The sequence below is a fragment of the Choloepus didactylus genome, chromosome 12 (genome assembly GCF_015220235.1).
Source record: "Choloepus didactylus isolate mChoDid1 chromosome 12, mChoDid1.pri, whole genome shotgun sequence".
NCBI classification, from domain to species: Eukaryota; Metazoa; Chordata; class Mammalia; order Pilosa; family Megalonychidae; genus Choloepus; species Choloepus didactylus.
In genome coordinates, this window is record NC_051318.1 from 27,628,152 (window position 1) to 27,650,936 (window position 22,785).

Consider the following 22,785-nt stretch of genomic DNA (forward strand, 5'->3'; position numbering starts at 1 on the left):
CTTGTTATGTGATAGCAACATCTGTATTCACCCAAAATGAATCCTTATATTTTATCCCCTTATCCAAGCCCAACTTAGGTGCTCCCTCCCCACGTATACACAATAATTTATAAGGAATGGATTTTATTATTTGCTCTGTTTCCATGAATTGATGGCTGAAAAATTAGTTCTCATTTGTATATAAAAAGAAATTCAAAGAGAAAAGATAATTGAAGCCTATAAAATCATTACTTGTATAAATTGTATAACCAGAGGTATAAATCTATTGATCAAACAATATTATGATTTATAGGAAGTATGCAAAGGAGGCGGTTTCAGTATAAATCACTGATTTTTCTTTACAAGAGTTCATAAAAGGTGATTAATGTATATTATTCAGAAATAATTACTAAGCACTTACTATTTTCCAGACACTGTGTAGCTGTCATGGATTAAATAATGATTAAGACCTGTATTGGGCTTACAAACTAGTAGATAACAGAAAAATAAACTAGGAAATTGCAATAAAGTATAAAAGTGTTTGGTTTGGGGAAGTACAGGGATTGCTTAAAAGCCTTCCTAGAGGAAATGATCTGTAAGTTGGGAAAGAAGAATTTGAGAGGATGAGGGAGGATGGGGTTTGAGGTGGAGAAAGAGGATTCCAGGCAAAGGGAGCATCATGTAACAGAAAACATAGGAATTTGCATTTTTATCCTAGGGGAAATGGTAAATCAAGGAAGGTTTTTAAAAAGGGAGGATACGTTCGATTTAGCAGGCTAGAAAATTCAGTCTGGCTCTAGAGCAGAAAATACATTGGAAAGGACTAAGGACAAAAGGAAAGTTACCTGTTTGAAGGCTTCATTGTCTTTCAGGAACCAAAAGGGGCAAGTTCTAGGATCATGAAGCTTTGGTTTCCAGCATTATCTGTATTTTTAATTAGTGTCTAATTTCCTCAGACATTACTGCTCCATTTTCCTTCAGTTTTAATTATCACAGTAGTTGAACATTTTTCCTTTTTTCCTAACTCTTCATTGGGCTTTAGTGAAAATAGCAATGCTTAATGTTTGTTGAGCACCACAGTGTGCAAGGTATTGTGTGCTCTCATTTATATTATTTTAACAACCATCCTTTGAATTAAGTGCTGTCTCCATGTTTCAGTTGGGAAGGCTGAGGCCTAGAGTAGTAAAGTAACTTAAATAAGCTCACTCAGTAAATGGTGATGTTGAGATATATGCACCCAAGTCTCTCTAGCTCCATAGTCCATGTTCTTACCCAATAAATTACTGTTTAAAAAACAAGCTTTCCATGGTAGACTTGGGAATGAAGAGAGATAAAGTACTATGTTGGGTGGGCTGAAGTTAGTGCTAAAGAGTGTGACAGGGAGGTTTCCCTTATTTCACAGAACAGTAAGCATTTGCTTCTCCTCCCCTGCCCTGTTCTGGAAGCACCTTGAAAATTTGTGATCAAGGGTTGAGAACCAGGTTTGCTGATAGAGCTTTTTGCTAAGGGAGCATTTCCTGTTTTTCCATCTACACGCATTTCTTGAATAATGGTGATTTAGAGTTTGTGACTTCTTTGCTGCTGTCCAAACCCACCATAGCACATTGGTTCTTATCTTGAGAACCACTGTCTTCACACCATGATGATGTAATCATATCCTATTTTCTTATGTAATCTAAATCCTTGCTCCTCAAAATGTGGTTCATAGACCACTGAATTGACATCACCTGGAAGCTTGTTAAAAATGCAAAATCTCAGACCTCACCACAGACCTTCTAAATCAGAATATTCTTTACAGCAAGAATCCAGGTGATTTACACATTAAAGTTTGACAAACATTGTTCTAACTCTTTAAAAATCCTTATCAGTGATTCCTAAGCCATTGGTCCAGCATCACTTGATGTGTTAGTTAAATAAAGTGCGAATTCTCAAACCGCACAATTGACATACTGAATGGGAAGCTTTGGACATAGGACTTAGAATTCTGTATTTTTTTAAACATTTTTTAAAAAGTTCTCCATGTGATTATGGTACCCAACTATATTTTAACCCCTGATATAAATGGTTGGGGAAACTCTAATATCTGCTTTAGTTTCTACAGTATTGATCATGTAACAATTAAGTTGTCTTTCTCACAGAGATATTTGGAGTTGTATAATTAGGACCCATTTTGTTTTTTAATATATTTTGCATCATTAAAATATGATGTTAAGAATATTTTGCAAATACTTAAGAAAATTCAAAAATTTCTCAAGGAAAATATAGTGCATGTATAGGTTCTATCCTGTAATAACTATTTAAATCTTTAAACTATTTACTTAATCTTTAGAACTTGCAGTTATCCATATAAAATAATAGAAGGCGCTGATGGCTATTGGAATTCACAGTGTGCCTGATTTTTTAAGGGACTTAATCACGATGTTTCATAATGTGCAGATACTAAATTCAAATTATGGGAAGGCAGTGTTTTAAAAATTTCCATTTCTATTGAATCATCACATCTGCTGTTTTTCACATCAACAAATCTAAGTAAAAAAAATCACAACAGTAAATGAATTGTGCTCTTCCTTGTTAGCTTCAAAACTGAATATTTTAATATGAGATCATTATGCCATTGCCTTTTGTATAACGTAGGCCAAGATGCTTTGATTCCCTGAACCAGGTAGTTTGCATGTGATTCTGAGTGATAGCAAAATCTGAGGGCTACATTTCTTTCCCATTCAAGCCTCATAATGGTATTCGCCTCCCGCTTTCACTACAGGGAATTACTGCCCATTGGATTTGGACCATAACTGCAATAAAAGGGAATATTTTCTTTGGCATCTGAAGTATCTGTGTTAATATTTTGAACTTTTGTATTATATTGTGGATATGATAGTTGTTCACATAGACAACTAAAACAATTCTATTGCAGAGAATAATTTAGACGGCAATCTATTTTAAGTTTTATTAGCATGCTCATTTTCTTATGCTCAACCTTTGAGTATATACATCTGTTTGTAATGTTTTATACCAAATTTTGGAAACCTACTATTTCAACCAAGATGATTTGATGCACAACTGGAACTCAGCTGCTTGACTTGCATAATTTCAGAGAATTTTTTGACATTCTTATTGCCACTCCTTTCTGCCATCTTAGTAATAAATCTAATTCCACAAGTAAAGGCTTTTGGGTCCAAGTTCTAGTTTCAGATGAAAATGAAACTACCACTAGGTTGGTGATTTGGTTTACTAAAGCTGATGAAATGCAATATGCCATAAATAGACTGGTGTTTAACAATGGGGATTTATTAGCTTATAAGAAATTCTAGGGCTGTGAAAATGTCCAAATTAAGGCATCAACAGGACAATACCATCTCTGAAGACCAGTCACTGGTGAGCTTGGGCTCCTCTGTCAGATAGCAAGGCACATGGCAATGTCTGCTGGTCCTTCTCTCCTGGGTGCCATTGCTTCCAGCTTCTGGCTTCAGTGGCTTCCTCTATGAGCTTAGCTTCTGTCTCTCTTAAGCCTCTCTGGGGCATTTTTATGTCTTTTACCCTCTTAAAAAGGACTCCAGTAAGAGAATTAAGAACGGCCTTGAATGAGGTAGGTCACATCTCAATTGAAATAACCTAATGAAAAGGTTCCACCTACAATAGGTCTGTACCCACAGGAATGGACAAAAAGAACATGGCCTTTTTGAGGGTACATAACAGTTTCAAACTACCACAGTTGTCAAAGCAGTAAGCTTTAGGGGGCATCTCTACTTTAGTGGGGACTAAGGTTTTAAGATCACTTTTTTCCTCATTGGCACACATGGCTAGTGTGGTAGACATAGATAGCTGTACTATAATTCATGTCCTCCTTCGATAGTTTGGTGTAGCTGGGAGGCAACTGCCCATCCTCAGTCTAAAATCCCCAGCCCCTTTGCATGAAGTTGTGGCCATATGACTAGTTCTCCAATGGAATGTGACTGGAAGTGGTGGGTAGCATTGCTATACCAAGACATTTTAGAAGCAGGGACTCCTCCTTCACTACCTTTCTCCTTTCACTGTCTAGAGGAGCTGCAGTGCGGAAGGAACCTGTAATCCTGAATTACCACAAGGAGGAAAGATACCTGCTACTGGGAATATCCATCTTGGGCCATTTTTTGATTGAGAAATAAACTTCTATAGTTCTGAGTCATTATCCTTTTGGAATTATTTATTATCACAGCTTGGCCTAGCTTAATTACAATAGGGAGAATGAATTGGAAAGAACTAAAAACACTACAGGGGAGTCACCATACGTGTGGGACAAGGTGAAAGTGGGACAACAAAGATGGACTCTCCCTAATTTTCACACCATTATTTGAGGCTGATCTTCAAGTCAAGTAATTTTCATAATGTATGGTTCTGATGTTTTGTCATTATTTTGTCCAAAATGTAAGAAGTAAATAAACCTACTTATTTTCCTATTTATTCAGTAATAAAATATTTACTGAGTATTGACTATGTGCTAGTTCAATATATGCTCCGGGAAGAATGCCAACAAGAAAAAAGGCAGCTCCTTGCCTACAAGAAACTTATGACCAAGGTTAGGGCCAGAGGACTTGAAAAAGGGAAAGAAAAATGGGGTGCAACATATTATCACAAAGTGTGTGATAAGTGCTGTAATAGAAATGTCTGTGAAAGCCTAGAAAAGACCATGGTTCTGCTAGAAGGTATGGGGAAGGATTCACCAAATGCTAAATTTCAGGATTTAGGATTAATAAATCAATTAATTTTATGATTGAGGATATTTTTTATAAGCATAAAAATATTTGCAGCAATGATAAAATTAGAATATTCAGCTTCAAAAATACTTGAAATTATTTTATAAATTGAAAATTACAGGCAGGTGGTACAGAATAAAGAGACAATCATTTGTGTATAGATTAATGATGAGACTTTCAACAGGACACTGAAGAAGTCCAAGCCTATGCTGGTGAGTTTTCTTTTCCACACTAGCCAATAGAAGTAAATAAAGTGAATAACAGGAATGCAGAGAAATGAAATTCGTGATATTCAGTGTGATAGGTTTTATTAGCATACTTCTTCTTATATTCCCATAACTATACTGTCTAAACATCTGTTTGTCATGATTCATAATAGATTTTGAGAATCTAGCAAGATGTCATTCTGCATGAGTGGAAGTCAACTGCCTAACTTTCATAATTTTGGAGAGTTTACTGACATTCCAATTACTATCTAAAGAATTATTGTCTAACAAAAATTATATCTAAAGATCTATTTTTTGGGATATTAAGCAATAAATTTAAAAAAGATTAAACTTTCTCAAATGAGGTTCTGTGGTGTACAATTTCATAAAATTGTGTATCTTACCAAAAAATGATATGTATCCAGTATTAATAAAATGAGAGTTCTGGTAAAATGGTCAGGAATTTACAATAATATTAATTAACTCAATTTATTCTATTCCTTTTTATGCTTATCTACATGTGCATGAGAATGTAGATGGGTCATTAGGGCTTACAAAAAAAGGAAGAAACTGGAAAAAATACAAAGGAATACAAAGCAGCAACATACGTGAAGGTGAAAGCTTTATTGTATGTTATTAATTTTGTGTTTAGAAGATGTTTTATTAAAAATTCAAGGCAAGACTGACACTTTATGTATAAACCTGACCTAGAGAGTACTTCAGAGATGATGAATCAGGTACCAAAGACTGAAATTTCAAACTAAGGAAATTGTCAATTTAGCTTCTATTCATGGTTCAACTCTTTGCAAACTCTGATTTGGGAACCCCACTGTAATAACATAAATATACAGACTAAAGGGCACAGGGTGTAGGGGCGTGTATCATTGTGGAAATCATGAGTGCGGAGCCTAAGAATATGCAAGATAGGCTGGTGTACCGTGGCTGGGTAATGACAGAGCAAAGAGAGGCTTTGTAAAGAACTGGTAAATTGAAGAGCAAAGAAATATTTTTGTTGAGTTCCTATGTAATATTGCATAGTACACAGGAGATTTTCATACACTGTCTCATTTAATTTTCATGTGGCTATGCAGGGTGATCCCACTACTTACTCCAACTCAAACCCAAGTTCTCTGACTCTATAGGTCATGATCTTTCCTCTTTACTACATGGCAAGATAGGGAACCCCAGAAGATAGAACTAATGATATATACCACAATATGCACATCCCATAGGACTAGTGACATGGTATTTTAGGGCTGAAGTACAGTTTAGAAATTATTGTAATCCACTACTGTAGACTTACATTAATTCAACAAACTCCTACTATGTGTTAAGCTACAGTCTGTTTTAAAGGTATATCAGTAAATAAAAAATAGTCTCTGCTTTCATAGATATTGCATTTCATGAACAACAGACAATAAACAAAAACATATTTACATACATACATACATAATATAATGTTGGGTATTAACACATGAACTGTGGAAATTAATCAACAGATGGAATGGAGGAGTGCTATTTGGATAGTGTTGTTAGGAAAATTCTCTCTGCTTAGGTAATATGTAAGAAGAGACATCCAAACCCGGGCTTTACTTTTTATCTACCATGTATGTATGTTGTAGAGGAGCCCAGGATTGCTGGCAGCCGGTCTTCAGGAAGAAAGCATTGCCTTGATGATACCTTGAATTGGATTTTACAAGCCTTAAAACTGTAAGTGAATAAATTAACATTGTTTAAGCCAGCCCATTTCATGGTATTTGCTTTAAGCAGCCTGGGAAACTAAAACACTATGTGACTCTGAGTAGGAAGGATACTTGAATTATCTGCACTGCAGTTTCCTCATCTATAACACCTCCCTTCAGAGTTGTCATGTTTAAAATGCAAATGTATGTGAATCCATGTACATATAGACACATAAGTGTCTGTCATAATGAAGGTGACAAAATTATTAGAATAACAAGTTTTGTCACATTTTGCACAAATTTGTGAATGATACCTCCTGAATGCTCAGGAAAGTGCCTGTTGGTAAGAGCTGCTTCCTGCCCTTAGGCTGCTTTTTCTTGACTTTCTGCTCATGCAAGTCACTTGAGAATGCATGTGGATCTGTACTTGAGTGTGGCCAAATAAAATGAAGGTGAAATATTTTTATATGGTAGAATTTGGGATTAAGGATTTCATTTTTATAGCTTTGAAAATAGACCAAAAAAGCCCATAAGTACATAAATGTATTATGGTTTCATAGCAGACCGTAAGACGAGAGTTAGGAGTAAATCAGGGCCACTTCTTTTTGAATATGGCTGTGAAGGAAAAGAAGCATAAACCATTCCTTGATGACTCAGGGGAAAACAGAACTATGAGCTGAATGGATCTATTTCTGACATGCAGTGTGCTCTCGCTATTCCAACCACCACAGTTGTGTGTGAACACAGGTGCTGCACTGCCACCCCTTGGGTAAAATTTCTGAGGCTTCCTAAAAGCTTTCAGTGTGGGTGCCTGCCATTAAAAGGCAGCATGTGTAGAGCAAACAAAGGGGGTGGGGTGGGGATTAAAACTGCATTTCTGCAATCCCACCACTTCTTATTTATTCAAGAAAACTGGATTTCCATTTGCCTACAATTCTATGAAAGCAGACTAGAAGAAGCTATGAAAGTAAGCATAAGATTTGGTAAAGTACATATAGGGGAAGAAGTGAAGGGAAAATTTGCCATCACCTTCATGAGAGTAAAATATCTATTGGAAGAAAAATTAGGCAAATGTTCTAATAAAATATGTGGTGTGGTTTCAGTGTTAGAGTTTTAATATAAAAGACATAAATGGAATAATAATCAAAGCTATTTTTGCTTATTCTGCCTTGTACCCTCTCCTCTGTTTTAGTTCTCCCATACTTCACTTTCTTTTCCCCTTTTCAGTGGTAAGAACTCAGGGTTGTAACTCAGAAGACATGCGTTGTAGTTTCTTGGGAAAATAACTTGGCTTTTCCCAGGCGGTTCCTTGATCTCTAAAACAAAACGGAGTTTTTTTGTTTTGGTATTGTGTGACTTCTAGAGTCCTTCCCAGCTCTAAAGTTCTATTCTTTATGTCTCTTACCTCATTTTGTGTCTCCCCCTCCTCTTTTCTCAATGAAAATTTCCCTGAAGGAGTCAGGGAGCCTAAATTTCCAGACCTGGTTCTGTCATTGACTTGCTGTGTACCCCTAGGCATCTAAAGTCATTTGTTTGAACCCCAGTTTCTTCAGTGGCCAAATGCTCCACATATATTTTCACATTTAATCCTCACAAGAGCATTCTGAGGTTTCTGTCTCCATTTTCATGAATGCAGAAAATGAGGCTTAGGAAGTAACTCACCCAAGTAAAGATTGGAAGCGAGATTCAAACCATATGGCATAATGCCTGTGAGGGAGAATGCAGGGTTTTGAGTGACCTAGTTCTGGGTTCAATTCTATGAAACCAGTAATTTCCTAGGGAGATAACTATCAAGTGTGAGATAAGCGTCCCACAGAAACCCATATTACAGGACAGATAGTGTTCTCTGCTCTGAGGGAGGCCAGACAAGGCACAGTGGATGATAAGGCAGAGCAGACACTGTTACTTTTGAAAAGATGGTACAGCTTAAAGCACCTTTATTTGCCTTTCAAACACATTTGATAGTAAAGATCCATGTTCTGTGCATTCAAGCCTGCATGTTTTTGAATTACTGATTGTGAGGAAATTTGGCCCTCTCAGGACCCCATCACACATGGAATGTCCTAATTCCAGTGGAACCCTTGTCCCATATTGTGGGAGATACACTCAGCTATTTTTTTTTTCATGTTATACCTCCAGGCTCTCAGGCAGGAAATTGTGGACTCTCCTTTTACACCCTCCATGTTTTGCTAGAGCCCACTAGCAAATCCTGTCATTTTCACTCTTGCCTTTCATTCTCACTGCTACTCACCCATCACCCACCCAAGGACTCACAACTCCTCAAGCCAAGAATTCTAGAAGAGCCTCTCCAGGCTCTTATCAATTCTGCATATTGCTACCCAAAAAATCATCTGAAATATTTCTTTCTTTATACCATTACTGTGTGTAGGAACTTGCTATGCCTTCTTTTATTTTAATGCAATTAGATTTCGATATTCACACACCATATAATCCATCTGAAGTATACAATCAGTGGCTCACAGTATCATCATATGGTTGTACATTCATCACCACAATCAATTTTAGAACATTTTCATTATTCCAAAATAAAGAAAAAATAAAACAAAAAAGAATATTCAAGGCATCTCATACCCATTATCTCCTACATTATATATATATTATCTTTATTTTATTACTCATCTGCCCATACACTGGATAAAGTGAGTGTCAGTCACAAGGTTTTCACAATTACATGGTCACACAATAAAAGCTATATAGTTATACAGTCATCATCAAGAATTAAGTCTACTGGATTACAGTTCAACAGATTCAGGTATTTCCTTATAACTATTCTAATACCCTAGAAACTAAAAAGGAATATCTATATAATGCTTAAGAATAACCTCTAGAATGACCTCTCAACTTTATTTTAAATCTCTTAGTCACTGAAACTTTATTTTGTTTCATTTCTCTTCCCCTTTTTGGTCAAGAAGACTTTCTCAATCCCATGATTTCAGGGCCAGTTTCCTCCCTGGGATTCATGTTTCATGTTGCCAGGGAGATTTACACCCCTAGGAGTCATGTCTCATGTAGGGAGGAGGGTAATGAGTTTATTTGCAGGGGCATATATAAGACAAAATTATAAGTAGGCTTAATTGTAAGTAGGCTTTTGCTATGCCTTCTTCCCTTGTTTTTCTTTTCTTTTTTTTTTTTTAACTTTCCCTTCTTTTTTAAATCAACTGTATGAAAAAAAAGTTGAAAAGAAAACAAACATACAATAAAAGAACATTTCAAAGAGACCATAACAAGGGAGTAAGAAAAAGACAACTAACCTAAGATAACTGCTTAACTTCCAACATGTTCCTACTTTACCCCAAGAAAGTTACATAATATAGCAACATTTCTGTGAACTTGTTCCTACTATATCCATCAGAAATTAACAGACCATAGTCATTCCTGGGCATCCCCAGAACGTTAAATAGCTTATCTGTTCTTCTTGGATTATTGTTCCCCCTTCCTTAATTGCTCTCTATTGCTAGTTCCCCTACATTCTACATTATAAACCATTTGTTTTACGTTTTTCAAAGTTCACATTAGTGGTAGCATATAATATTTCTCTTTTTGTGCCTGGCTTATTTCGCTCAGCATTATGTCTTCAAGGTTCATCCATGTTGTCATATGTTTCACGAGATCGTTCCTTCTTACTGCCGCGTAGTATTCCATCGTGTGTATATACCACATTTTATTTATCCACTCATCTGTTGAAGGACATTTGGGTGGTTTCCATCTCTTGGCAATTGTGAATAATGCTGCTAGGAACATTGGCGTGCAGATATCTGTTCGTGTCACCGCTTTCCGATCTTCGGGGTATATACTGAGAAGTGCAATCGCTGGATCGAATGGTAACTCTATATCTAGTTTTCTAAGGAACTGCCAGACTGACTTCCAGAGTGGCTGAACCATTATACAGTCCCACCAACAATGAATAAGAGTTCCAATTTCTCCACATCCCCTCCAGCATTTGTAGTTTCCTGTTTGTTTAATGGCGGCCATTCTAATTGGTGTGAAATGGTATCTCATTGGGGTCTTAATTTGCATCTCTCTAATAGCTAGTGAAGCTGAACATTTTTTCATGTGTTTCTTGGCCATTTGTATTTCCTCTTCAGAGAACTGTCTTTTCATATCTTTTGCCCATTTTATAATTGGGCTGTCTATACTATTGTCATTGAGTTGTAGGATTTCTTTATATATGCAAGATATCAGTCTTTTGTCAGATACATGGTTTCCAAAATTTTTTTCCCATTGAGTTGGCTGCCTCTTTACCTTTTTGAGAAATTCCTTTGAGGTGCAGAAACTTCTAAGCTTAAGGAGTTCCCATTTATCTATTTTCTCTTTTGTTGCTCGTGCTTTGGGTGTAAAGTCTAGGAAGTGGCCGCCTAATACACGGTCTTGAAGATGTTTTCCTACATTATCTTCTAGGAGTTTTATGGTACTTTCTTTTATATTGAGATCTTTGGTCCATTTTGAGTTAATTTTTGTGTAGGGGGTGAGGTAGGGGTCCTCTTTCATTCTTTTGGATATGGATATCCAACTCTCCCAGCCCCATTTGTTGAAAAGACCATTATGACTCAGTTCAGTGACTTTGGGGGCCTTATCAAACATCAGTCGGCCATAGATCTGAGGGTCTATCTCTGAATTCTCAATTCGATTCCATTGATCTATATGTCTATCTTTGTGCCAGTACCATGCTGTTTTGGCAACTGTGGCTTTATAATAAGCTTCAAAGTCAGAGAGTGTAAGTCCTCCCACTTCGTTTTTCTTTTTTAGAGTGTCTTTAGCAATTCGAGGCATCTTCCCTTTCCAAATAAATTTGATAACTAGCTTTTCCAAGTCTGCAAAGTAGGTTGTTGGAATTTTGATTGGGATTGCATTGAATCTGTAGATGAGTTTGGGTAGAATTGACATCTTAATGACATTTAGTCTTCCTATCCATGAACATGGAATATTTTTCCATCTTTTAAGGTCCCCTTCTATTTCTTTTAGTAGAGTTATGTAGTTTTCTTTGTATAGGTCTTTACATCTTTGGTTAAGTTTATTCCTAGGTACTTGATTTTTTTAGTTGCTATTGAAAATGGTATCTTTTTCTTGAGTGTCTCTTCAGTTTGTTCATTTCTAGCATATAGAAACATTACTGACTTATGTGCATTAATCTTGTATCCCGCTACTTTGCTAAATTTGTTTATTAGCTCTAGTAGCTGTATCGTCGATTTCTCAGGGTTTTCTAGATATAAGATCATATCATCTGCAAATAATGACAGTTTTACTTCTCCTTTTCCAATTTGGATGCCTTTTCTTTCTTTGTCTTGCCGGATTGCCCTGGCTAGCACTTCCAGCACAAAGTTGAATAACAGTGGTGACAGCGGGCATCCTTGTCTTGTTCCTGATCTTAGAGGGAAGGCTTTCAGTCTCTCACCATTGAGTACTATGCTGGCTGTGGGTTTTTCATATATGCTCTTTATCATGTTGAGGAAGTTTCCTTCAATTCCTACCTTTTGAAGTGTTTTTATCAAAAAGGGATGTTGGATTTTGTCAAATGCTTTTTCAGCATCTATTGAGATGATCAATTGATTTTTCCCTTTTGACTTGTTAATGTGTTGTAATACATTGATTGATTTTCTTATGTTGATCCATCCTTGCATGCCTGGAATGAACCCCACTTGGTCATGGTGTATGATTTTTTTAATGTGTCTTTGGATTCGATTTGCAAGTATTTTGTTGAGGATTTTTGCATCTATATTCATTAGGGAGATTGGCCGGTAGTTTTCCTTTTTTGTAGCATCTTTGCCTGGTTTTGGTATTAGATTGATGTTAGCTTCATAAAATGAGTTAGGTAGTGTTCCATTTTCTTCAATGTTTTGAAAGAGTTTGAGTAAGATTGGTGTCAGTTCTTTCTGGAATGTTTGGTAGAATTCCCCTGTGAAGCCATCTGGCCCTGGGCATTTATTTGTGGGAAGATTTTTGATGACTGATTGGATCTCTGTGCTTGGGATGGGTTGGTTGAGGTGTTCTATTTCTTCTCTGGTCAGTCTAGGTTGTTCATATGTTTCCAGGAAATTGTCCATTTCTTCTACATTATCCAGTTTGTTGCCATACAGTTGTTCATAATATCCTCTTATAGTTTTTTTAATTTCTTCAGGATCTGCAGTTATGTCACCTTTTTCATTCATTATTTTGTTTATATGGGTCTTCTGTCTTTTTGATTTTGTCAGTCTAGCTAGGGGCTTGTCAATCTTGTTGATCTTCTCAAAGAACCAACTTTTGGTGATATTTATCCTCTCTATTGTTTTTTTGTTCTCTATGTCATTTATTTCTGCTTTAATCCTTGTTATTTCTTTTCTTGTACTTGGTTTAGGATTGGTTTGCTGTTCATTTTCTAGCTTCTTCAGTTGATCCATTAGTTCTTTGATTTTGGCTCTTTCTTCCTTTTTAATATATGTGTTTAGTGCTATAAATTTCCCCCTTAGCACTGCTTTTGCTGCATCCCATAGGTTTTGTTATGTTGTGTTCTCATTTTCATTCGTCTCTATATATTTAGCAATTTCTCTTGCTATTTCTTCTTTAACCCACTGATTGTTTAGGAGTGTGTTGTTTAACCTCCAGGTATTTGTGAATTTTCTAAGTCTCTGATGGTTATTGACTTCTAATTGTATTCCATTGTGGTCAGAGAATGTACTTTGAATAATTTCAATCTTTTTAAATTTATTGAGGCTTGTTTTATGTCCCAGCATATGATCTATTCTGGAGAAAGTTCCATGAGCACTAGAAAAGTATGTGTATCCTGGTGATTTGGGATGTAATGTCCTGTATATGTCTGTTAAATCTAATTCATTTATCAGATTGTTTAGGTTTTCAATTTCCTTATTGGTCTTCTGTCTGGTTGATCTATCTATAGGAGAGAGTGATGTGTTGAAGTCTCCCACAATTATTGTGGAAACATCAATTGCTTCCTTTAGTTTTTCCAGTGTTTCTCTGATGTATTTTGTGGCACCTTGATTGGGTGCATAGACATTTACGATTGTTATTTCTTCTTGCTGAATTGCCCCTTTTATTAGTATGTAGTGGCCTTCTTTGTCTCTCAAAACATCCCTGCATTTGAAGTCTATTTTATCTGAGATTAATATTGCTACACCTGCTTTCTTTTGGCTGTAGCTTGCATGAAATATTTTTTTCCATCCTTTCACTTTCAGTTTCTTTGTGTCCCTGTGTCTAAGATGAGTCTCTTGTATGCAACATATTGATGGTTCATTTTTTTTGATCCATTCTGTGAATCTATATCTTTTAATTGGGGAGTTTAATCCATTTACATTCAACGTTATAACCGTGAAGGCATTTCTTGAATCAGCCATCTTATCCTTTGGTTTATGTTTGTCATATTTTTCCCCTCTGTCTATTAATATCCTTTATTGTACCCATACCGAATCTCTTTAGTACTGAACCTTTCTCCAAGTCTCTCTGTCCTTTCTTTGTTTCTCTGTCTGTAGGGCTCCCTTGAGTATCTCCAGTAGGGCAGGTCTCTTGTTAGCAAATTCTCTCAGCATTTGTTTGTCTGTGAAAAATTTAAGCTCTCCCTCAAATTTGAAGGAGAGCTTTGCTGGATAAAGTATTCTTGGCTGGAAATTTTTCTCACTCAGAATTTTAAATATATCGTGCCACTGCCTTCTCGCCTCCATGGTGGCTGCTGAGTAGTCACTACTTAGTCTTATGCTGTTTCCTTTGTATGTGGTGAATTGCTTTTCTCTTGCTGCTTTCAGAACTTGCTACTTCTCTTCTGTGTTTGACAGTGTGATCAGAATATGTCTCGGAGTGGGTTTATTTGGATTTATTCTATTTGGAGTTCGCTGAGCATTTATGATTTGTGTATTTATGTTGTTTAGAAGATTTGGGAAGTTTTCCCCAACAATTTCTTTGAGTACTCTTCCTAGACCTTTACCCTTTTCTTCCCCTTCTGGGACACCAATGAGTCTTATATTTGAACGTTTCATATTATCTATCATATCCCTGAGGTCCATTTCGATTTTTTCAATTTTTTTCCCCATTCTTTCTTTTATGCTTTCATTTTCCATTCTGTCATCTTCCAGGTCACTGATTCGTTGTTCAACTTCCTCTAGTCTTGTACTATGAGTGTCCAGAATCTTTTTAATTTGGTCAACAGTTTCTTTAATTTCCATAAGATCATCCATTTTTTTATTTAGTCTTGCAATGTCTTCTTTGTGCTCTTCTAGGGTCTTCTTGATTTCCTTTGTATCCCATACTATGGTCTCATTGTTCATATTTAGTTCTTTGAGTAGCTGCTCTAGGTGCTGTGTCTCTTCTGGTCTTTTGATTTGGGTGCTTGGGCTTGGGTTATCCATATCGTCTGGTTTTTTCATATGCTTTATAATTTTCTGTTGTTTTTGGCCTCGTGGCATTTGCTGAACTTGATAGGGTTCTTTTAGGATTCGTAGACCAATTGAAGTACTTATTTCTAATTTATCAGATCTACAGCTTCGTGGAGTACACTTTCTCTAACTAACCAGCAGGTGGCGTCCACGAGCCACCTGTTCTCCACAAGCCAGTTCTCCCCTGCTTAGCCTTTTTGGTGAGTGGGGGAGTGAGTCTTGTGGGGTCCAATTGGTGTACCAAACTTGCGTGTGTAGTTGGTGTTGCCCGCCCTGTATATGGGGTGTGTTTCTGGGCAGTCAGGGAGGGGGAGGTGGCCCTAACAATCAAATCTCCCTGGTGATCCTAGAGTTTTAAAGCTGCTGCAATAGTCTAATCCTTCAGTTCAGTCCTGCCACAGTTTGTCTCTGCCACTGACCTACAAGTCCTTGGTATTGGCGTATGGCTCCTGAGACGTGCAAGTGGGCCCCTCTTCCAGGCTGTGCACCCCAGCTCCTCTGTTGAGGGATGACTGTGCTATGTCACAGGTGAGTGCCATCCCCCCAGGGCAGTTCTGGGCTGCTGGGCTGTGTAGGGAGGCTCCCAGTCTGCTGAAATGATGGCTGAATGGGGCTTTGTTAATTCACACTGCTCCACCTTCCCAAGTCTGGGACAATCAGCTGAGGTTGCAGGGAAGGCTAATGTCCACGCCCAGTTTTGTGGTGTGTGCCTGTTATTTGAAGCACTTCCGTCACACTGGGTTGTCTGGGGCAGCTCTGGGCTATGGGGCTGGCAATGGGCAGGAGTGTTTCCTGTCCACCAGGATGATGGCTGTGAGCGGACACCCCCCTTTTCTTGGGAAGTTGTGGTGTTTAGTGAATTTTCTCAGCCACTGGATTATTGCCTTTTGTCTCAGAGCTCTCCTAGTTCTGCTCTTGACTTGACCTGCCTATATTGCAAGTCTTTGAAGCTTTCTGTATTGGGCTTCTTAGAATAATTGTTTTAGAAAAAGAAAAAAGGATTAAAAAAAAAAAAAAAAAAAGGGCGCTCCTCAGAGATCTAATGGGTTATTGAAATGCTAAGAGACAAAGCAACCAGGGCCATTAAGGAAAGGTCCACAGGGCAGAGAGATCAGCTTTTCTTCGGGATTTGCATATGAGCCTCAGGGCCTGAGCTCTGCCCTTCCCCTTTCTATGTTCACCAGAACTCCAAAAATCCTCCGCTTTTATTTTGGAGTTTTTTGTGCTGTTTTTTTCTATGCCTGTCTCCTCTCTGCTGGGCTGGCTGCTCTCAGATTCTCTGGTGTCTGGTCTCAGTCTATCTATGGTTGGAGTTTGGATCAGTAGAGTGAGTTTCCGATAAGGGCTGCCACTGCAGTTCTCCCTTCTCCTTCCCGGAGCTGACAGCCCCTCTTCCCCCGGGACTGAGCCTGGCAGGGAGGGGCGCGGGTCCCCTGGCTGCAAAAACTTACAGATTTCGCTGATCTCAGCAGTTCCACGTTTTCATGAGTGTTGTATGAAGTATGCCCAAAGTCAGATTGCTCTGTGGTGTCCAGTCCACGCAGTTCCTGGCTTTCTACCTACTTTCCTGGAGGAGTAACTCGGAGGATGAGTGAGCGGTCCTGGGGCCGGCCCCACGGCTGACGCAGCTGGCTCGGACAGGGCGGCTTCCCGACTCCCAGCTGAGGACGCGCTGCCTGGGGCTCTCCGGAGGGACCCGCAGGAGACTCCGGGGAGAGAGGGGCCCCAGTCCACTGCGAGTTCCCACTATGCCTTCTTAATACTTCTTAAATGAAGTTCAGACTTTTCTACTTGGATTTCAAGACTTAATAAATAAACAAAATGATGGATTAGTTGATGAATTAAATTGCAGTTTATATCCAAAACATAAAATGTTACATTACATATATTAATCTGACAATAATTTTGACCTAAGAATAAATTTACTATTTAGAGTTCAGTATTGGAAATTTTCTAAGATATTATATAGGTCATGGATTCTTTACACTTAAGGTGTTCAAGAAAGGGATTCCAGGGTTTGGCAGTTATCTAAATGTGCGTGAGTTTGTGTGTGCATGTGTGAGATGGATGTGGGAATTCTTCTGGGAAGAACTTCATAGCTTTCCTATGACTTTCAACTGGGTACTTAATATCAATACATTAACCATGATTTATTACAACATCCACAGCGTATATGTTGGGGTCATGAGAGGGTCAGCCGTGTGACCAGTTGCCCAGAGTTTTTTTTAATAGTAAAGCTAGGAATGGAACTGTTCTATTTTCTCACTTGTTATTCTTGCCCCTAAACTGTGCTGCCTTCTAGTTAGATGATCAGCTATTTAAATATTAATGGTTGTTACAGGATATTTGCTAATTCACTGTTACATAAATAACTCTTAAAGATATGTTCCAATATTCCCCTACTTGGGATTTGTTGCCTTCAGGGGATGGTGATTTCATTGTCTTTTAGTACACATATTATGAGATATCCTACTTTTTAATCATGAGGAATTATATTTTTGCAACTTTATTTCTTAAATTCTGTCATGCTAATATTTTATTTGGGATTGAAGTTTAGCAGTAGTATGGCTCCCATTAAGAAACCAGGACTATAAAATAAAACTCTGATAATTAGGAAGAACAAATGGAAGGATTTCAAAAATGTATTTTATGTTTTCCTTAGTATTCTAACTAGCAATTATTGATTTTTAAATCTTGGTGACATCTGTCAGTTTAATCTTTTTTTTTTTTCATTTTGTACTAAAGTATTTCTAAATAACAAGAGGAACTCTGTTTCATGATGTGAATAATTCAAAATTCTTTTAATTGAAAAGAAAACTAACCTTTTAAATGCCCCATTTAGCGCACATTCTACTTTTCATTACAATACTCTGGTAAGTGTGGATTTTATAACTAAAAGGGTCTTTATACTCATTACCTTAAATTTAGTGACACTCATCATCATTGTGGTTGTCTTTTAGCAGATTATGCAGCATTTCCAAGGCTTTTAAGATCACGTTTAGCTATTAATAGAGATACCCAATTCATCTGAAAGAAATTATTCAGATGAATATTAGCTGAATGCTTTGAGTAATATACTTTACCTTATTATTTTTTAATGTAAAATTATGTCAAAAAACATGGCAATGTCAATCACCACTTAATGCTACCAGAACAATTACTGTAGATCCAGAAGGTGGCAGCATATAAAACACAAAAGCTCTGAAGAGCATCTTGAAAAAATTCTAAGCACCAATGCGCAGTACTTTCTCTTTTTAATGTGACTGCATCTGTCTATCCTCTCTGTGAAAATAACATTTATTTCTATGTTGAGGAGGAAATATCTTTTCACGTTGGAGCTACTGACTAAATCTATGTCTTAGTAAGATTAGTGCAAGCACTTACTATATATTTTCTTAGTTAATACAACAGCCTTTTATGTTGTTATTATTATTGATTGTATCCATTTTACAAAAGAGGAAAATGAGGCAAAGACTTTGCTTAAGTTTTCATAGCAATTAAGTGGAGGAGATAGGATATAAAATCAGGCAGTCTGATTCCAGAGGTCAGCTTTTAACTACTACACCTTGCTGCTTAATTGTTGGAAATATAATAACTGATTAAAATGAAAAGTCTTAGGAAAATAAATTACGAGTTCAAAAAAGAGAACTGCATATTAAAGATAATTGTAAAACTATGGAAAAATGACTGGGTCATTAAATATTTAATAAGAAATAAATTATTAATTTATTTATTAAGCAATAAATTTATTAATAAATAAATTAATGAGCCAAACTAGAAGTCATTCAAGTAGGAGAGAGAATGGGATTTCAAGGAATCCAAGAATTAAATGGTATGAACCAGAACAGCCTCATATGGCTAATGTAAGGGCAGGAGAAACGAGAAAATTAGCACGGACACACAAAATATCAAAGGAGCACACTGTGACCATGGGGAAGGCATTCGATCTGGGAGCATTATTAAGGGAATCAATCCTTATCGTGTCCCTGTGCTTCATTGATTCCATTTAATTCCAAGATATTTCTTCATCTTAACTCTATCTGGGTCTGTAATTAGATTACATAACTCCACAATTGAGGAATATGATAGAGCTCACAGAATATTTGTACCCATATTTTTTTCTGTGTGAACATTAGGGGGCATAAATGTACCAATTTAAACACAATCTTTTATTTAATGTGAAAACCAGAAGCTGTAGCGACATATCTTCTTCATGTCCTCTCTCCCTGAAGCCTTACTCTCACCCTTGAATACTGCTATTCTCTGAACACATTCCTTACCTTTGCACCTCTAAGTATTTGTTTATCTTATTTTCTACACCTGAAGGGAGCCCCTCCATAACTGACCTCTTTCAATAGTGGCTTTTGGACTACTGTCAATATTGACCAAAGAAAAGGCAGTGTGTAAGGATAGAAGAAGTAGGGGCAGGAGAATGTTAGAAAGGCTGGAATAAATGGCAACCCATGTTTTAAAACCAATATACCCTTTGAGATCTTGAGATTGGAAACTGCAATAAAAAGCCTTCAATTAGCATTGTTAACTATCTGGTGTAACAGTTATTTTCCCAACTAGATTATAAATTCTTTGGAGAGGTGAAGCCTTGTATTTAACTTTGTAACCTTCCTAAATTTATCTACTAACACCTTACAGGGTACTTTGCACCCAATAGGAATTCAATGAATGATAGTAAAGGAATCAATGGTGCAAAGTTCACCTAAAAATGTCACTTGTCTCACCTGGGCTACAGTTGAGCACCAGGTACACTGGTTTCTTAGTAGTCATGGGACCAACGGGGAAGCTGAACAAGTTAAAACCAGAGATTCTTTTTATACCTTTGGGGAAAGAGTAAACAGCTACGAAATCTGGCCATTAACAGAATAGCCAGGTGGTATAAATCACAGTTTACATAATAAAGAATAAGCTCAGGTATGCTCTGTAGATCATTATCAAAACAAGGAGTTACACTCCTTTAACCACAGACTGGAAAAATTTGTCACTATATAAATGATTCTCAACCTTGGTAGATTCAGTGCCCCCTATTAATTACATACGCTTTCTATCGTGAATGAAATGAAGTTTAAAGATAAAATAACCTACTTGCACATATAATTAAAAAAAATCAGTATGAGTGCCTTAACTGTATTTTAAAGAAGGAAGAACAGAAAAGTAATGTATAATACGGAAAGGTCCATTTCAACATGTAAATGCTTGAGACGGCTATTCTTGAAAGCATAACCAAGTGCCCAGCTGCTTGCTCGGTTTCTAACATGTTGCAGGACTTTTATCACTCTTGGTGTTTGACCATGAAATGTCAGTAGCAACTCTACTTATTTTGACAAAAACAACTCCACAATTTTCAAAACACTCTCAATGTGTAGTATCATCCCTTTGAGAACCATTGCCTTAAATTTATTATGTCAGGGTTAAACATATTGCTGACACTTCTTTTACTCTATATTGGATAATTTTACCTTGTTCTTTTTTTTTTTCTCTATGAGTGACTATTCCTGGAGGGAAACCACTGTTTCTGTAGCAACACTGGAATTTTCTGAGATGAATTTATATGTCTTTAAAACTCTTGGAATAAAATTGCTATTATGACTAAAAGTAAAATACACAAAGCAAAAAGAATAAAAGAGAAGTAACCTATCATTATACTACCTAAAGATAGTCACAGTTATTATATGTGAGTTACAAAATTGATCGTAGAGTATATGTCTTTGATGATGTCCTTTTCTTCTGCATAAAATATATTGTGCTGACAATACTTGGATCTGTTGATCGATAAATATCATATAAAAGTGGGACAGTCAGATAATATCTGCTATACAGCACAAACTCTGAAGTATTCTTGTCAAAAATTTTGAAATTAAATATAATCCAGCTCAATATAATTGAGTATATTAAGTATTATTTTTATTTTTATAATAGAATTGTGTTATGTTAAGAAAAAAATCTTACCACTAGTAGTACATAATGAAGTATTTACAGATAAAATCATATGGTAACTGCAATGTGTTTTAAAATACTACAACAGATTCTTCTGTTTCTAGCTTTCAACAAAGAAAACATTCTATACTCAAAATCAGAAAGCTACATGTAGTATACCTTCTCTAAAAAAAACCCAGAAAGACAAACAAATGCAACAAACAAACAAATACAAACCTCTTCAGAAACCTCGGAGAGCAGCCAAATTTAAGCAGGTAAATTTAAGGCAACCAAAACTTGAGAATCCAAGATCACTGAGAGGAGAGAAAATCATAAGCTGAAACTGACATTCCATGCTGCATTTTTTCTTGAAGCATTTGCAGATTTTTAAATAATGCTGGGCAGGAGGCTGAGAAACCAAGGGGAAAGCTGAGCCGAAAGCAGTTGGCTAAGCAGAATTTCAGGCTATCTCACAGTATAAGGGAGACTAAAATTGAAATCCAGGCTACCAAATCAGGGAGGATTTGGAGGCCAATTCCAAAAGACAGGGAAACAGAAAAGTGAGTGTGGCAGTCTGAGTCACTTCTTTTACTTGGGAATTCACTGATTACTAAGAGGTTGAGAGGAGGAAAACTCAAAATAGTTAGGCTAAGAAGCTGAACAGGAAGCAGGGATTTTGCAAATTTCACAGCACTGGAGAAATAAAATCTGGATTTTAGAATCTGCCAAAGAGGAGGAGCACTGATAAACACCCCATATTCCTAGCTGGGATGCTGGAATGTCTGAAGGGCTACATCTTAAGGAAAAGTGTAAAGCAGAAATTGAAACTGCCTTTTAAATCATGTTCAAACCAGCTTCAAAACCAGGAGTTATGCTCTTTTACCCGTGGACTAGTAAGAAAAAGAAAATCATATCCAGGTGGGAGAGATAAGTCTATATTTTGCAAAACACAGTCCCTGATTGCATTGAAAAGATATTTCTGTATTTTAACTGCTTGTGTTCACACAGATTGTATACACCATTTATACACGATATTCAAAAAATGCAATCAATAACTCCCAGGCATGTCAAGAGACAGGACAAAAAAAATAAGCAATAGAATCATGGGTGATTCGAATATAGGACTTATTAGACACAGTCCTTAAATAACTGTGATTGTTAGTTTCAAAAATACAGATGACAACATAGAGAATTTTACCATGGATTGGCATCTATTAAATAAGAATTCAGGGAAAAATCTTCAAGTGAAAAATACAGTAACTGAAACAGATGGGTTTAATTGCAGATTATGTGCAATTTCATGGAAGATTTTTCAGTAGTAATACCCAGAAAAAAACGTATATGAAATAAAGAAAAAAGTGCATAAGAGGCGTAAGATGTGAGGAAAAGGTCTCATAGGTGATTGAAGTCCCAAAGGAGAGGGCAAAAGCAACATTTGAAGAGACATGGTGAAAACTATATTTGCATTATTCCTTCGGCTCCCTCCATTGACAAGAACTAACACTGTGCCAGTCAGCAAAGGAGAAACGTTCCTAGGTCCCAACTGCAGGATCAAAGCAGGCAAAGAAGAGTAGATCTGGAGGTGAGTGACAATAAATTGATAACTCACTCTCACTTTTCTTGAGGAGTTTATTTAATTTATTGGTCTTTTCAAAGAACCAGCTCTTGGATTTATTTCTTCATCCATAATTCTGTTTCCAGCTTAATTATTTCTATTATTATAGTTACAAATTTCCTCTTTCAAGTTTTTTTTTTTTTTGCAGTTTATTTAATTGTCCTTTTCTATTTTCTAAAGGTTAAAACTCAGTTCCCTTATATTTCATTTTTAAAAACATAATACTTGTGTTTAAATCTAACTATTGTGTCTTTGATTATTCAG

At 36.7% G+C, this 22,785-nt stretch overlaps 1 pseudogene; it reads right to left on the bottom strand.

Annotated features, from left to right (window-relative positions):
• Window positions 1-16,537: 16,537 nt before the first annotated feature.
• The window catches only part of LOC119506797, a 61,532-nt pseudogene continuing 55,284 nt past the window's right edge, over window positions 16,538-22,785 (bottom strand).